Genomic DNA, 14,368 nt, shown 5'->3' with positions numbered 1-14,368 from the left:
AGTCTAGAAACAACTGTTTTCAGCTTTGTTCAGATCCCAAGTGGTGATCACTAGGGTGTATGTAATACCAATTAACCAGAGATTAGCTTTAAGCTTGGTGCTTCACACAAACTCTCAATAGTCTTCTCTTTAGGTCGCCAACTAATTATTCTTATTCAACTGGACTATTATTATACTTAAAAAATAGAATTTATGTGAAATGGAAAATTATAATAACGGTCACTATTTGTTGAATACCTTATTTCATTCTGGGTTCCTTATATGCTCCAGCCTTAATACAATGGCTCTACAAAGGTAAATACTAATACCATTATTTAACAGATAAGAATCTAAAGTTAATAGGATGTCTGGGTGGCTCAGTGGTTGAGCATCTGCCTTAGGCCCAGGGCGAGATCCTAGAGTCCCAGGATCGAGTCCCACGTCAGGCTCCCTGCATGGAGCCTGCTTCTCTCTCTGCCTGTGTCTCTGCCTCTCTCTTTCTCACAGGGCTCTGCACTCAATATGGAATCTGCTTGAGATTCTTTCCCCCTTCTTCACCCTCTGCTCCTACCCCAACTCACCCACATGCTCCCACCCTGAAATAAGTTAAATCTTTTTTTTTTTTAAGATTTGTATTTATTTATTCATGAGAGACACACACACACACACAGAGGGGGTCAGAGACATAGGTAGAGGAAGAAGCAGGCTCCATGCAGGGAGCTGGAGGAGGGACTTGATCCTGTAACTCAGGGCTCACACCCTGAGCCAAAGGCAGATGCTCAACTGCTGAGCCACCCAGATGTCCCAAATTAAATCTTAAAAAAAAAAAAAAAATTGCTGGGGGATGTCTGAGTGGTTCAGCAGTTGGGTGCCTGCCTTCAGCTCAGGGCGTGATCCTGGGATCCGGAGTCCCGGGATCGAGTCCCACATCAGGTTCCCTGCATGGAGCCTGCTTCTCCCTCTGCCTATGTCTCTGTGTCTCTCTCATGAATAAATAAATAAATCTTTTTTAAAAGTTTGCTGGGAGTCAGGAGAGTTTCCCTATTTCCAACACTTCAGAATGAAAATAATTATTTAAAAAAAAGTAGTGTGCATTGAGCTTTCACAACTTCAGGGTCTGTCAATCTCCCTAACAAGGCTTTACTTTCAGTTTATAAGGTGTTATTTGCATATGGTTCTGGGTAATTAATGACAATCCTATTCAGCACCTTCTGTACTAAAGCATAGTAAAGGGAAGAGGAAATCAATAAACATATAGCACAAAACAATAAAATCCCTGAAGGACAAGTGACAATATCACTGAGATTAGATCCGTGGGAAAAGATTCAGAAGATGAAGTGAGGTTAGGATATGTCACAATTGTAGGTTGATTAGACGGTGGTGATGGCAGGAAGTGAGATGGGCAGAGAGATTGTTTAAAAGACATTTCCTCCACTTCACTTGGCAAAGGAATGATTTCCTTATGTTCCTTTCAGAAGCTTGAGTCTCATAGACTTTTCAGTTAGTGACTCTTTTGAACATGTGTCATGGGATGAAGTACAATGAATTCTTCTCTCCACCTCCTCTTCAACAAACACATCTTCCTACCCCAAATTAAGTTCATCTTGTTCATACCCTTGCCTTTGGATAAGATAGTCTCTCCGTCATTCCAGTTCTCTGAGGTAGCCCACTCCTATCCCACCCCATTCCCCTGTTCTAGGACTGTTGATATGGGATAATTAATATACATTGAACATTGACTATATACAATGGCTTGGAAGTTATTCAATGATAAATCCAAACTAGACCAGCTCCAACATGACCACCCCAACTCCCCAACTTGGATATTATGATACAGAATCCACTGAGACCTTATCTGAATATAGCCATCTCAGGAGATCATCTGAACCCAGACACCAGGATTTCATCTAGAGGCCAGCTAAAATTACCTATCATTCTTGGATTTTACCCAAAATACAGGCAACTCATCATTTAGCCACTCTATTTTTAAAATTTATTATTGAATAATAAAATAAATAAATTTTATTTATTCATGAGAGACACAGAGAGGCAGAGACACAGGCAGAGAGAGCAGCAGGCTCCATGCAGGGAACCCGATGTGGGACTCAATCCCCAGTCTCCAGGGTTAGGGCCTGGGCCAAAGGCGGTGCTAAACGGCTGAGCCACTGGGTGTCCCTCAGTATCGCTTTATTCTCTCTTTCCTAATTCATCATCCCACTGCTCCCTTCCCTAAAATATTTTCCCCTGTGTCTTCTGGACATTTATTTCCTCTATAAACAAACTCCCCCACACTCTCTTCTCTCCTATAACCTTACCTTCCTCCTTTCCTTCTTGTCTTATCCTGAAAATCCTATTCCTGTACTCTCCTTTTGAAGTTAGGGAGCCGATGTTTTCCCATAATCCACAGATCGTAAGGGCTGACGGGTATTTTGAATTTTTCTTCTTTCTGTTATTATCAAACCAATATTCCTCTCAGATGGGTACAAGTTCTTCTACCACTTTTATTTATTTTTTAAAGGTTTTATTTATTTGAGAGAGAGAGAGAGTGTGTGTGTGTGTGTGAGAGAGAGAGAGAGAGAGCAGTGGGGAGGAACAGAGGGAGAGAGAGAAGCAGACTTCCCACTGAGCAGGGAGCCTGGTGGGGGACCCCATCCCAGGACCCTGGGATTAGAACCTAAGCCGAAGGCAGATGCTTAACCAAATGAGTTACCTCAGTGTCCTACCACTTTTCTTTCTTATCTTCCAGTTTATAGTTACTATTCTGCATTTATAAGAAGAGCCTGCAGTTCTAGGCTCTTATCTACCTCTAAACCCCATATTGTGCCTGCATTCTGATAACTTCACTTTGGGAGAACCATTCAACTCCCAAACCTCACACTTTCATGACTTACTCAAGTGACATACATCCTTCACTCCGGTTTAGACTCACACATGACCATGCTAGAAACTACTCCACACTGGAAATCTTTGACTCCAATTGACTTACCATTCTCTCTCTTCCACCTCCAACATACTCTAACCTTCACCACTATTGTTCTCAGGTCATACGGAGACCTATTGTTTCTTTTGTCTTACCAGCTTTATTGACGTTTGACTAACAAATACTTATAGGTTCTTGATCTTTCTTCTCTTGCCGACTTATCAGCCCCATTGTTGCATCGCTTCTTTTCACTCTTCAGTCTGACCTCCATGGCTTGTCACTTCAAATACTCTTTCAGAAGCACTTTCACCTTCCTCACATCCCTTCCTTCTTCAATCAACCTGCACATCAAAACACCATCTCTGAAATAAATCCTGTGCCCTTTTCTCTGCCCCATACCAAGAATGATGAGGAATGCTATGAGGAAAAATGCTGGTAACAAATTTCTGGATCTGCAGATGCAGACTAATGCTCAAGAGCCTCACACATTGTCCTTGGTTGAGTGTCCTCCTGTTATCTCCCACCATTCCAAGCTTCCCCCACTCACTTCCAGTCCCCTTAAATGCAGAGCTACTCACTCTGCAGCTCATTCTTGACTTGTTTTTAAATCACTTTCATGTTATGCCTTTGTACCAATCTTTTTTGGTCAGTTTTGGGAATTTTCATTTTCCCCAAATCTTTCACTTAATCCAGATTTCTGACATAATACATTTTTTTTTAACATCTGCAGAAGGAAAGTGACTGAATCATAGAGAAGAGCTAAGAAAAAAGATAGGATAAAAAGACCATGTTTCTCCTCCTTTTGATCTACCCATCCTCAATTACCTGAGCTAATAATCTTTTCCTACTTAAGCTGGTTTCAATGGGATTTCAAACCAGCTTAAGTAGCTGTCATGACCAAATGTGCCTCAATATATCTATCTCTTGTGTATGCTGTGTTTATCTTTTTCACTGGGTCACAGACCCAGTGTTTTCCTGAACTGTTCATATTTGAGTGAGGGTAAGTCTAGATCAGCGAACTATAGCCCATGAGCCATACCTGGCCAGCAACCTGTTTTGTTTCTACAGCCCACAAGCTAAGAATGGTTTTAATATTTTTTTAAATAAGTATCTGCATAATTGCCTTGGTTGTGTCTCTTGGCTCACAAAGCCTAAAATGTTTACCTATCTGGCCCTTTAAGAAAAATCTTGCCGACCCCTGATTTAGAGAGTCATGATAATTGACTAAAAATGTTGTGCATTTATTTTTCCTGGGTCCCTCACTATTTACCTGGTTGCTGTCAGAGTCCTTCATCATGTGGGTTTAAATCATCAGTTCAGCATTTCAGCATCCTGCACAGGGTAAGAGGAAGTCAGAGTCATAGGTCATCTTTTCTAGAAGTTTGTCTTAGTGAAGCTTTTTCCATTGTTTATTCAAATTGCTGCCCCAGGTAATAGTTTTTGGTATCAATTTTGTTTGGCCTGGCTCCTGTTTTGGATTCGGGTGTTATGGCTTCCTTCCTGGCTGTTTTGTAAGTTGAGTTGAGAGTAGCTGCCTCACGGGGTCAGTTGCCCCTAAAAATAAGGAAACTTCTCCCAGTGTTGAGATAACTACCTGCTCTAATGAGATGTACAATCAGGGAAAGATCTCCCCACAAGTTTTTCTATTTTCATGACCTCCTTTTCTAAACCCTGCAACTGCCCTCAGGTGCTATTGATCTGTAGCATCAAGTCAGTTTCCAAGTAATAATGGCCCCCAAACCTTCAAAAAACAGCTTTTTCTAGGAGATTTTATTTCTTTGATTAGTAGGTACTAGTGTGGCTCTGCCAGGATTTCCTCTGCTTAGTTTTCGTGATACTGCACTATTCTCTTGGAAATGATAAGTTTTTACCTTTCATTGAGTCCAAGGGGACCATTATCTAGCAGAAATTCTTTTGTGATTGTGATATATATATAATCTCCCTTCCATCATTTCATCATTGGCATTATTTTCTTTTGATTATTTAAGTCAGTTCCATAGACATAGGGGAGTAGACATATATGTCTTTCACTAACTCTCAATCACTGGAGGACAATAAAAATTAAAGACAGAAAGCTTTTGTCAGACTAGTGCCTAGAACCCCAAAAGGTACAGTTCAGGGCAGCTCCGGTGGCTCAGCGGTTTAGCGCCGCCTGAAGCCCGGGGTGTGATCCTGGAGATCTGGGATGGAGTCCCACATCAGGCTTCCTGCATGGAGCCTGCTTCTCCCTCTGCCTGTGTCTCTGCCTCTCTCTCGCTCTCTCTGAATAAATAAATAAATAAATCTTAAAAAAACAAACAAACAAAGGTACAGTTCATGTCTCAGTCATAAAGGCATGAATGACAATGGAGATGATATGAACTGATTCTTGGGGGTGGGTGGGGTGGGGACTAAGATGTCTGCTCCATGGCCTGGATGAGTTCAACTAATGCCAGATGAAAGGTCCAGAGCTAAGTAGGAGAGATTAGCACCTTATTCCAAATAAATAGCCCATGATGCTTTTCCCTTCCCCAAAGATAGCAGTGATGGATCAAGAACACATCCTGGATGATAGGATGAATAAAAACAGGACCAGAAGAATCTACTGGGATTTGTTTCAGCCAAGGCAGTCATACAGAGAATTGACAGTACTCAAGTTATCACCTTGTGTTTGTTTTTTTGTTGTTGTTGTTGTTTTTAGATTTTGTTTATTTATTTGAGAGAGAGAGAGAGAGCAAAAGCAAGGGGAGGGACACAGGGAGAGAGAGAGAGAAGCAGACTCCCCACTGAGCTGGGAGCCAGACACAGGGAGGGCTTGATCCCAGAACCCTGGGATCATGACCTGAGCCAAAGGCAGATGCTAAACCCACTGACTCATCCAGGGACCCCTCAAGTTGTCACCTTCTGTCCAGGATCTGATATCAGTAAGCAGTCTTCTATTGCACAGCAGGCTAGGGTGTTGCTCTTGATGAAATGACCTGTGGAAGTTCCATTTAAGAGAACCATACACTTTAAAGATGATTGGGGTATTTCACATCAGAATAAGTTTAAATCATGCTGTGAAGACTCAGTCAGATCTGACCTTGAGTCTGGTGGAAGCAGCACAAACTTTAAATAAAAGCTCTGCTACAGGGATCCCTGGGTGGCACAGCGATTTGGCGCTTGCCTTTGGCCCAGGGCACGATCCTGGAGACCTGGGATTGAATCCCACATCGGGCTTCCGGTGCATGGAGCCTGCTTCTCCCTCTGCCTGTGTCTCTGCCTCTCTCTCTCTGTGTGACTATCATAAATAAATAAATAAATAATTAAAAAAAAAAAAAAAAAAAAAAAAGCTCTGCTACAAGGCAGCCTGGGTGGCTCAGCGGTTTGGGTGCCTGTCTTTGGCCCAGGGCGTGATCCTGGATACCCGGGATCAAGTCCCACATCGGGCTCCCTGCATGGAGCTCTGCCTGTGTCTCTGTCTTTCTCTGTGTCTATCATGAATAAATAAATAAAATTAAAAAAAAAAAAAGCTCTGCTACTACAGAGATGTAGAATATGTGCGAAGAACCATGTTTAGGAATGAGCTTGCCTAGAGATCAACTTCCAAAATGGCAGAATGAGGACTTCAGTGAACTTACTTTTCCACAAAAACAATACAAATACTGGCAAAACAACTAAAATGAACCATTTTAGAACTTTGGAAATTAACCAGAGCCCCAGGACAAACTGGAAGTCATCTATCCAGGAGAAATTACTGAACTTTGGTTAGAAAATGGGATCTGTGGTATTTTAACTTGTGGATGGGATGCTATTTCTATCCACCCTCCCTCCCCAGCTCAGTTTATGGTAGCCACAAAAAGCCAGCGGTCTCACAGCCCATGTAGAGGACTGACCTCTTGTGGGGCTCAGTTAAAAGCAACATCCCCAGAGCACAGCCAATATTTTTTTCAGCTACCTGGAAAATCTCTATCTTTAGGTAGTTCTGGCTATTAGATTTGACTCAGAATTCAGCTCAGCAGAAAAAAAAGAAAGAGGGGGACTTGCGGCTCAGTCGGCTAAGCGTCTGCCTATGGCTCAGGCCATGATCCTAGGGTCCTGGGATCAAGCCCCAAGTCTGGCTCCCTGCTCAGTGGGGAGTCTGCTTCTTTCTCTCCTTGTGTCTGCCACTCCTCCACCTGCTTGTGTTCTCTCTGTCAAATAAAAAAATAAAAATTTTTTTAAAATGAAAGGAACAAAGCATTTCCTTTCTTTTTTATAAAGATTTTATTTATTTGGGATGCCTGGGTGGCTCGGTGGTTGAGTGCCTGCCTTCAGCCCAGGACGTTATCCTGAAGTCCTGGGATCGAGTCCCACATCAGATTCCCTACATGGAGCCTGCCTCTCTTTCTCTGCCTATGTCTCTGCCTCTCTCTCTCTGTGTGTCTCTCATGAATAAATAAATAAATTTATTTCAGAGAGAGAGAGAGAAAGAGAGAGAGAGCTCAAGAGAAAGCATAAGCAGGGGGAGGGGCAAAGGGAGAGAGAGAGAAGCAGACTCCCCACTGAGCAGGGAGCCCGATGTGGGACTTGATTCCAGGATCCTGGGATCATGACCAGAGCTGAAGACACTTAACCAAACTGAGCCACCCAGGGGCCCCACATTTTCAAAACAATAGCCATCTACTGGCAACATTGCTGCTGGTAAGGTTATGCTTTTCGTTGGGGTTAGCAAGAGACAAGATGGGCATTTAAGAGTACACCCTGAAGAACTAGATAACCATAGGTAACTCTAAAAAGCTACATCATATTCCAGGGGATCTAAAAGGCTGTGTAGAGGCACCTGTCTGGCTTAGTTGGTAAAGCACGTGACTCTTGATCTTAGGGTCATGAGTTCGAACCCCACCTTGGGTATAGAGATTACTTAAAAATAAATCTTTAAAAATAAGTAAATACATAAATAAAAATAAAAAGCTGTATGGTGAGTAAACACACATTTCTTTGACTAATAAAGAATAAAATTCCCACAAATGTGTGAGTTGGTGGAGTAAGGCAAAAGTAGAGAAATAAAAGTATTTTGAAGCTATATAAAAAAAAAAAGGCTGTGCACATGCTCAGGAGAGACTTGGGAATGGAGAAGGTCCTAGTCACTAATTTCAGGCTGACTTTAAGAGTCTTTATAAGCAGAAAGTGAAAGCTGAGACTGTCATAGACTGTCTGAGGTTTGAAGGCGTGTCTTCTCACACAGACTCCCTTGGCAGACATCCAAGTAAAGAATACCTCCTGTTCCTAATGGGTTTTAATTTGTAAGTTTAGAGAATGAATGACAAGACCCAGGACCCCATTCCCAAGGAATGTGAGAAGAGGAGAATTACTCCTCTGGCCAAATTAGAGGAAGAAATGGAGAAAGTGGTAATAATAGTGTGATCCTATAAGCATACAAAAGTGACCTGGCACGGAGGCTGAGCCACAACTCTTGAACTTAAGAATCAAATATATAGGGTCAAAGTGAAGAGCTCAGTGGCTTTTGTCTTCCTCTAACCTATCATGAAAGTCTACCTGATGATCAGTGGGGTATCAAGAAAATCAGGGAGATAGGGGGCTAAGGAAGGGTAGAAATGAGCTAGGTAGGGATCCTTGGTCATAGGGCCTGAACCATGCATTCCCTTCTCTCCTTAGAATTTTCATACTTGCCATATATCATCCCTGGAGGGGGGATAATACCCATGACTGCATGTTCCTGAATGTGTTGGAGACTCACTGGAGCTATCAGAATAAGAATTAGGGGAAGAATAGAAAGAAAGAGTGATATGTCTGTGTAGCCTCAGTACAGTCTTGAGCTGGTCTCCTTTCTAGAGTGAAGGTGTATGCTCCTTTTCAGATTGTCCAGGACGCCCACAGACCCTTTTCCCCATTCCATCAAAACCCTTCCTCTTCTGCCTTGTCCTGGTCTGAATTATTTTCACTCCTCCCTTACCTGTCTCTGTTTGCTGCAGTATTTTATTCCATACTCAAAACCATCAGTTTGTTGCCACATCTCCCCAGCCATAGTTCTCTAGAGGGACCAAGTGCTAAGATATCCAGGTTTCTGTACAGAGAACTCAAATATCAATGACAACTTTTGGGTTTACCTGAAAGCAGAACCTGTGACAAGGAATTGAATGAAAGTTGTTTACTTGGAAAATAATCACATGAGGGAAAAGATTATGTAAGGGCCATTACCTAGGTTGTTTCTGTGGGAAATGGAAGCTCTGGTCAGCCAGGGCCTTCTGAGAAACTATAGGATGCCTCCCAGAATGATCCGTCTGCAGGCCAGCAGGGTGGACCATCATCCCCTCTCATTCCCCTTTGGATAAGTTTGCCCTGGACTGCATGTGTCTATGGATCTAGCAGACTCCTGTGGCATTGGGGAATGTTGTCAGGGCTTCTGTATATGGTCATGGCCACTGTGGGTGTTACACACCTCTGAGCTCACATGGAACTATATCCACCACAGCTGGGACTGCAACCAGAGATGAGTCAAGGGAATATAATGTGGAAGCCCAGAGGTATGCCACAGACCCCCTCCTGTGATTTCCAAAACTTTTTCATCACAAACTATTATAGATGATCTCACTTGGAATGGAGGTTTATTTCTGTCATTTTCTACAACTGACAATATTCAAATATGAAATTCCTGGTTGGGAGAGAGGGAGAAATGTACTATTCCGCTAAACCTAGGATAGATCAACAAGAGGGAAGAAACACAAAAGGGCTTCCATTGACTCAGTAAAAGTGCAGCAACTGATAATTTGACATTTCAAGTACTTGCGTAAGTTTCAGATAGTTTTTCTGTCTTTTTTAAAAAAGATGTATTTATTTATTTAACAGAAAGAGAACACACAAGCAGAGGAGTACAGCAGAGGAAGAAGGAGAAGCATGCTCCCCACTGAGCAGGGAGCCCCACGAAGGGCTCGATCCCAGGACCCTGAGATCATGACCTGAGCCAAAGGCAGATGTTTAACCAACTGAGCCACCCAGTTGCCCCTAGTTTTTCTGTTTAAATGCAGAGTGGATTTCAGTTTTCCTCTGACATTTCTCAAGAGAAGATTTCAAGGATCTTGTCTATAACCGTTCGATGTCTGAGGTCAAGGAATAGGTTTGCTTAAAAGACTTCCAGAGCTTTCAGTTGCTACTCTTATGTGTGGGGAGAGCCATGATTTATACTTTTTGCTAACAATAAGGCATCTATTGAATTCTTACATGATCTTCAGGATTTTTGGTTTAGTGGTTTTCCTGCTGGGTATGGGTATTCTATGCTGTTGGGGAGTGAATATACTAATTACTAACTTCCTGTAATTGCCTAGCACCTGAACCTTTACTGCTTCCCCAAAATATGTTGCTACCACAAGAGCTAACAACTTGTGATAGCACGATAACACGAATTGGAACAAGTATTTTCCTCTTAATGATTGTAATGTGATTAATTTAGAGGGAAGCAGAAAAGACAAGAGAAAAGGTAATGGTCATCAAAGGCCATATAGGCTCGATTACATGGTGAGTGGACCCAAGCAGTGGGTTAGTTCACCCCCTGTGCACACTCTATTATCCCCAGTGACTTTGTTGTAACGGGTTGTTACAATGGAAACTATTCTAGTTCTGACCACCAGGGGGCATTTTCAAAATAGAAGGGATAAAATTATGTGGCAAGATTTGCTCTTGCCACATTGGGGAATGATCCAAAGTTCTAAAGTTGACATTCAGTTTCAGAGTGCCTCTTCTGAAGAAACCAGGTCCTTTGAGGACAAATGTTAGCAGAAAACAAAGATACTAAATGTCGTCAGGATGTAAGAGAGATTTCTGTTGCTAGTCCATAGTAAGCAATAGAGACTCAGGTGTCATCTGGGTTCCAGACTTTAGCATACGATAGACTGAATCCTGATGTTTCACAGGATCATAGGCAGGTTCTGTTTGGTTAGGAACACCTGAACTTCCCCCCCTCTTTTTTTTCTTGGGGTAATATTAGACATTAGGTCTAATGCTTTGATCCAAAGCAGGGAATTTTCTTATTGCCTCACAGAAATCCTAATCCACCCAGTGGATAGGAAAGTACCAAGAACTGATCTGTAACTTATCTCTAGCAAGTCAACAAGAAAAGAGACACCTCAATCAAATTTATACAGACCAGATGGGTGGTTTCTTTGTGGGACCCTCAAGTACTGAAGTACTTGCTACTTTTATCTGCTTGGCATCTTTGCCATCATTTTCTTCAGGTAGCAGGCTCATGTTCCAGGCAGAAGGAATATGACCAAACCAGGCTAATCATAACACCTCATCTGCAGGGATTAGGCCACCAGCAGTCATGAACACATGAACAGCAGTCTATCCCCCAGGAATTGCAATCTTGAATGGAGACACATAGAAACAGTTTAGAGTAGAGATGCCCTGTGCAGCATACCAAGGACTTCTCTGAGGGGCCTGCGTGTTCTAGTGCCTATTCTTTCCAATATAGACAGAGCACTTAAGAAAGAAAAAGAAATAAAAGGTATCCATATTAGAAAGGAAGAAATAAAATTATTTCAATTTGCAGATGGTATGATCTTATATGTACAACACCCTCAAGAATCCACAAAAAAACTGTTAGAGCTAATAAATGATATTAGTAATTATGCAAGATACAAAATAAATACTCAAAAATCAGTTCTATTTCTATATACCAGAGCTACAAACAATAAAAAGGAAATTAAGAAAACAATTCCAAATAACTCATGGGAATGTTGTGTACAGCATAGTGACTATAGTTAATAATTCCGTATTGCATATTTGAAAGTTGCTAAGAGGGGCACCTGGGTGGTTCAGTGGTTGAGCATCTGCCTTTGGCTCAGGTCATGATCCCAGGGGCCTGGGATAGAGTTCTGCATCAGGATCCCACAGGGAGCCTGCTTCTCCCTCTGCCTACGTGTCTGCCTCTCTCTGTGTGTCTCTCATGAATAAATAAATAAAATCTTGAAAAAAATGAAGAAAAAGAAAGTTGCTAAGAGAATAAATCCTGGAAGTCCACATCAACAAGAAAAAAATTGGGGTAATTAAATATAATGACATATGGTAACTAGACTTTCTGTGAGGATCATTTCACAATGTAAACAATTATCAGCTCCTTCCTCATTAGTATAGTGGTCAGTATCCCCACTTGTCACAATGTATACAATTATCAAATTGTTATGTTGTACACATGAAACCAATATGATGTATAGGTCAATTACACCTCAATTTTATAAAAGATCTCTTGTATATATACACTCCTTTTTTAAAAAATATTTTATTTATTTATTCATGAGAGACAGAGAGAGAGGCAGAGACACAGGCAGAGGGAGAAGCAGGCTCCACGCAGGGAGCCCAGTGTGGGACTCGATCCTGGGACTCCAGGGTCAGGCCCTGGGCCAAAGGCAGGCGCTAAACCACTGAGCCACCCAGGGATCCCCCATATATACACTCCTAATAAACAGTAAGCTCCTTGAAAACAAACAAAAAAATTCTGTTTACAATATCATCAAAAAGCATAGAATACTTGGGAATAAATTCAACCAGGGAAGTGTGAGACTTATACATTAAAAACTATCAAACAGGGTATCCCAGGGTGCCTCAGCGGTTTGGCACCTGCCTTCGGCCCAGGGCGTGATCCTGGAGTCCCGGGATCGAGTCCCGCGTCGGGCTCCCTGCATGGAGCCTGCTTCTCCCTCTGCCCGTGTGTCTGCCTTTCTCTCTCAATCTCTGTGTGTCTCTCATGAATACATAAATAAAATCTTTTAAAAAAACTATCAAACATTACTGGATGAAATTAGAGACCCAAATAAATTGAAAGACATTCCATCTAATGAATTGGAAGATTTAATATTGATAGGCTGTCAATACTTCTTAAAGCGATCTATGGATTCAATGTAATCCTAGCAAAATCACCCCCTTTTTTTCAGAAATGGAAAAAGACAAGATTATTTTATCCATCCTAAGATTTCTGACATGATCATATTTAAGAAATACTCTCTAAGTCACAGTAAAAAAAAAGTTACTAAAAGATTAAATTATGGAAAACAGTATGGTGGCTCCTCAAAAAATTAAACACAAAATTAGCCTATTATCCAGCCAGTCCATCTCTGGGTCTATGACCATAAAAATTGGACACAGGAATTCAAACAGATATTTTGTTTTTTTTGTTGAAAACATCATGCTAAAAGAAATAAGCCAAACACAAGAGGAAAAATATTGTACGAGTCTGCTTACATGAGGTACCTAGAGTAGCCGAGTTCATGGAAACAGGAATAGGATAGAGGTTACCCGGGGCTGGAAGATGGGGGAATGGGGAGCTATTGCTTAATGAGTACAGAATTTTTCTTTTTTCTTTTCTTTTTTTTTTTTTTAAGGGAGAGGCTTTTTTTTTTTTTTTTTAAGATTTTATTTATTTATTCATGAGAGACACAGAGAGACATAGACACAGGCAGAGGGAGAAGTAGGCTCCATGCAGGGAGCCCGATGTGGGACTCGATCCTGGGACCCTAGGATCACGCTCTGGGACGAAGGCAACTGCCAAACTGCTGAGCCACCCAGGGATTCCCCCAGAATTTGTTTGGGGTGATGAAAAAGTTTTGGAAATAAATAGTAGTGATGTTGCACAATACTGTGATTGTAATTAGTGCCACTGAATTGTACATTTTGAAATGGTCAAAATGGAAAAAAAAAAAAAGACGACTACTTTTTTCCAAGACTTGTGAGTTGCTTCAGCTGCTTTTCTTTTCTTTCCCTTAGTATGTAGCAGTCACTTTCTGTTAACATCCAAAGGAATTTAACTGATAAACCCTCACTACTTTCTTATTGGTTGCTGATTAGGAATTCTGAATAGTTGTTAGATAACCCCTTACACTTCTGGGTTTCAGTCATCCATGGTGTCCATTCAACAATGAGTGGAAGAATCCATGGGAACCATGTGTGGCTTCTTGAAAAAAAGGGGGAGGAAATGAGTGATATTTTTGGCCTTTAGGTTTATGAAATTTCATTTAAAGAGAATCTGCATTTGGAATCCTCAGCTTTATGGGTTAGGTTAGAAAGACGGAGGAAGGGCCTCTGGCAGAAAAAAAGAATGACAATAGGAAATCTTTTTTTTTTTGGTAAGATTTTATTTATTTATTCATGAGAGACACACACAGAATGAGGCAGAGACATAGGCAGAGGGAGAAGCAGGCTCCCCGCAGGGAGCCTGATGTGGGACTTGATCCTGGAACTTGGGAATCATACCTTGAACTGAAGGCAGACACTCAACTGCTGAGCCACCCAGGTGTCCCAACTATAGGAAATATATATATATATTTTTAACTATAGGAAATCTTAAACGAAGAAACAAACAGCAATTTTTGTTTTGTTTTGTTTTGAAGTGGGTTCCATACCCAGTGTGGAGCCCAATGCAGGCCTTGAACTCATGACCCTGAGATCAAGGCCTGCGCTGAGATCAAGAGTTGGTCACTTAACCAATTGAGCCACTCAGGCGCCCCCAAACAGCAGTTT

At 41.6% G+C, this 14,368-nt stretch overlaps 1 long non-coding RNA gene across 2 annotated transcripts in view; it reads right to left on the bottom strand.

Moving 5' to 3' along the window:
* Nucleotides 1-494: 494 nt before the first annotated feature.
* The window catches only part of LOC144286191 (uncharacterized), a 45,974-nt gene continuing 32,100 nt past the window's right edge, over nt 495-14,368 (bottom strand). Inside the window, exons 3-5 of one of the 2 annotated variants that reach the window (XR_013354261.1) lie at nt 8,814-8,980; nt 4,170-4,231; nt 495-3,240 (exon numbers count right to left, since the gene is read on the bottom strand). This is a non-coding gene — a long non-coding RNA (uncharacterized LOC144286191). The remainder of the gene's footprint in view (nt 3,241-4,169; nt 4,232-8,813; nt 8,981-14,368) is intronic. The other variant, XR_013354260.1, reaches the window with a different exon arrangement.

The sequence above is a fragment of the Canis aureus genome, chromosome 16, assembly GCF_053574225.1.
Source record: "Canis aureus isolate CA01 chromosome 16, VMU_Caureus_v.1.0, whole genome shotgun sequence".
Lineage (NCBI taxonomy): Eukaryota > Metazoa > Chordata > Mammalia > Carnivora > Canidae > Canis > Canis aureus.
This window is presented reverse-complemented; position numbering and strand designations above follow the sequence as displayed.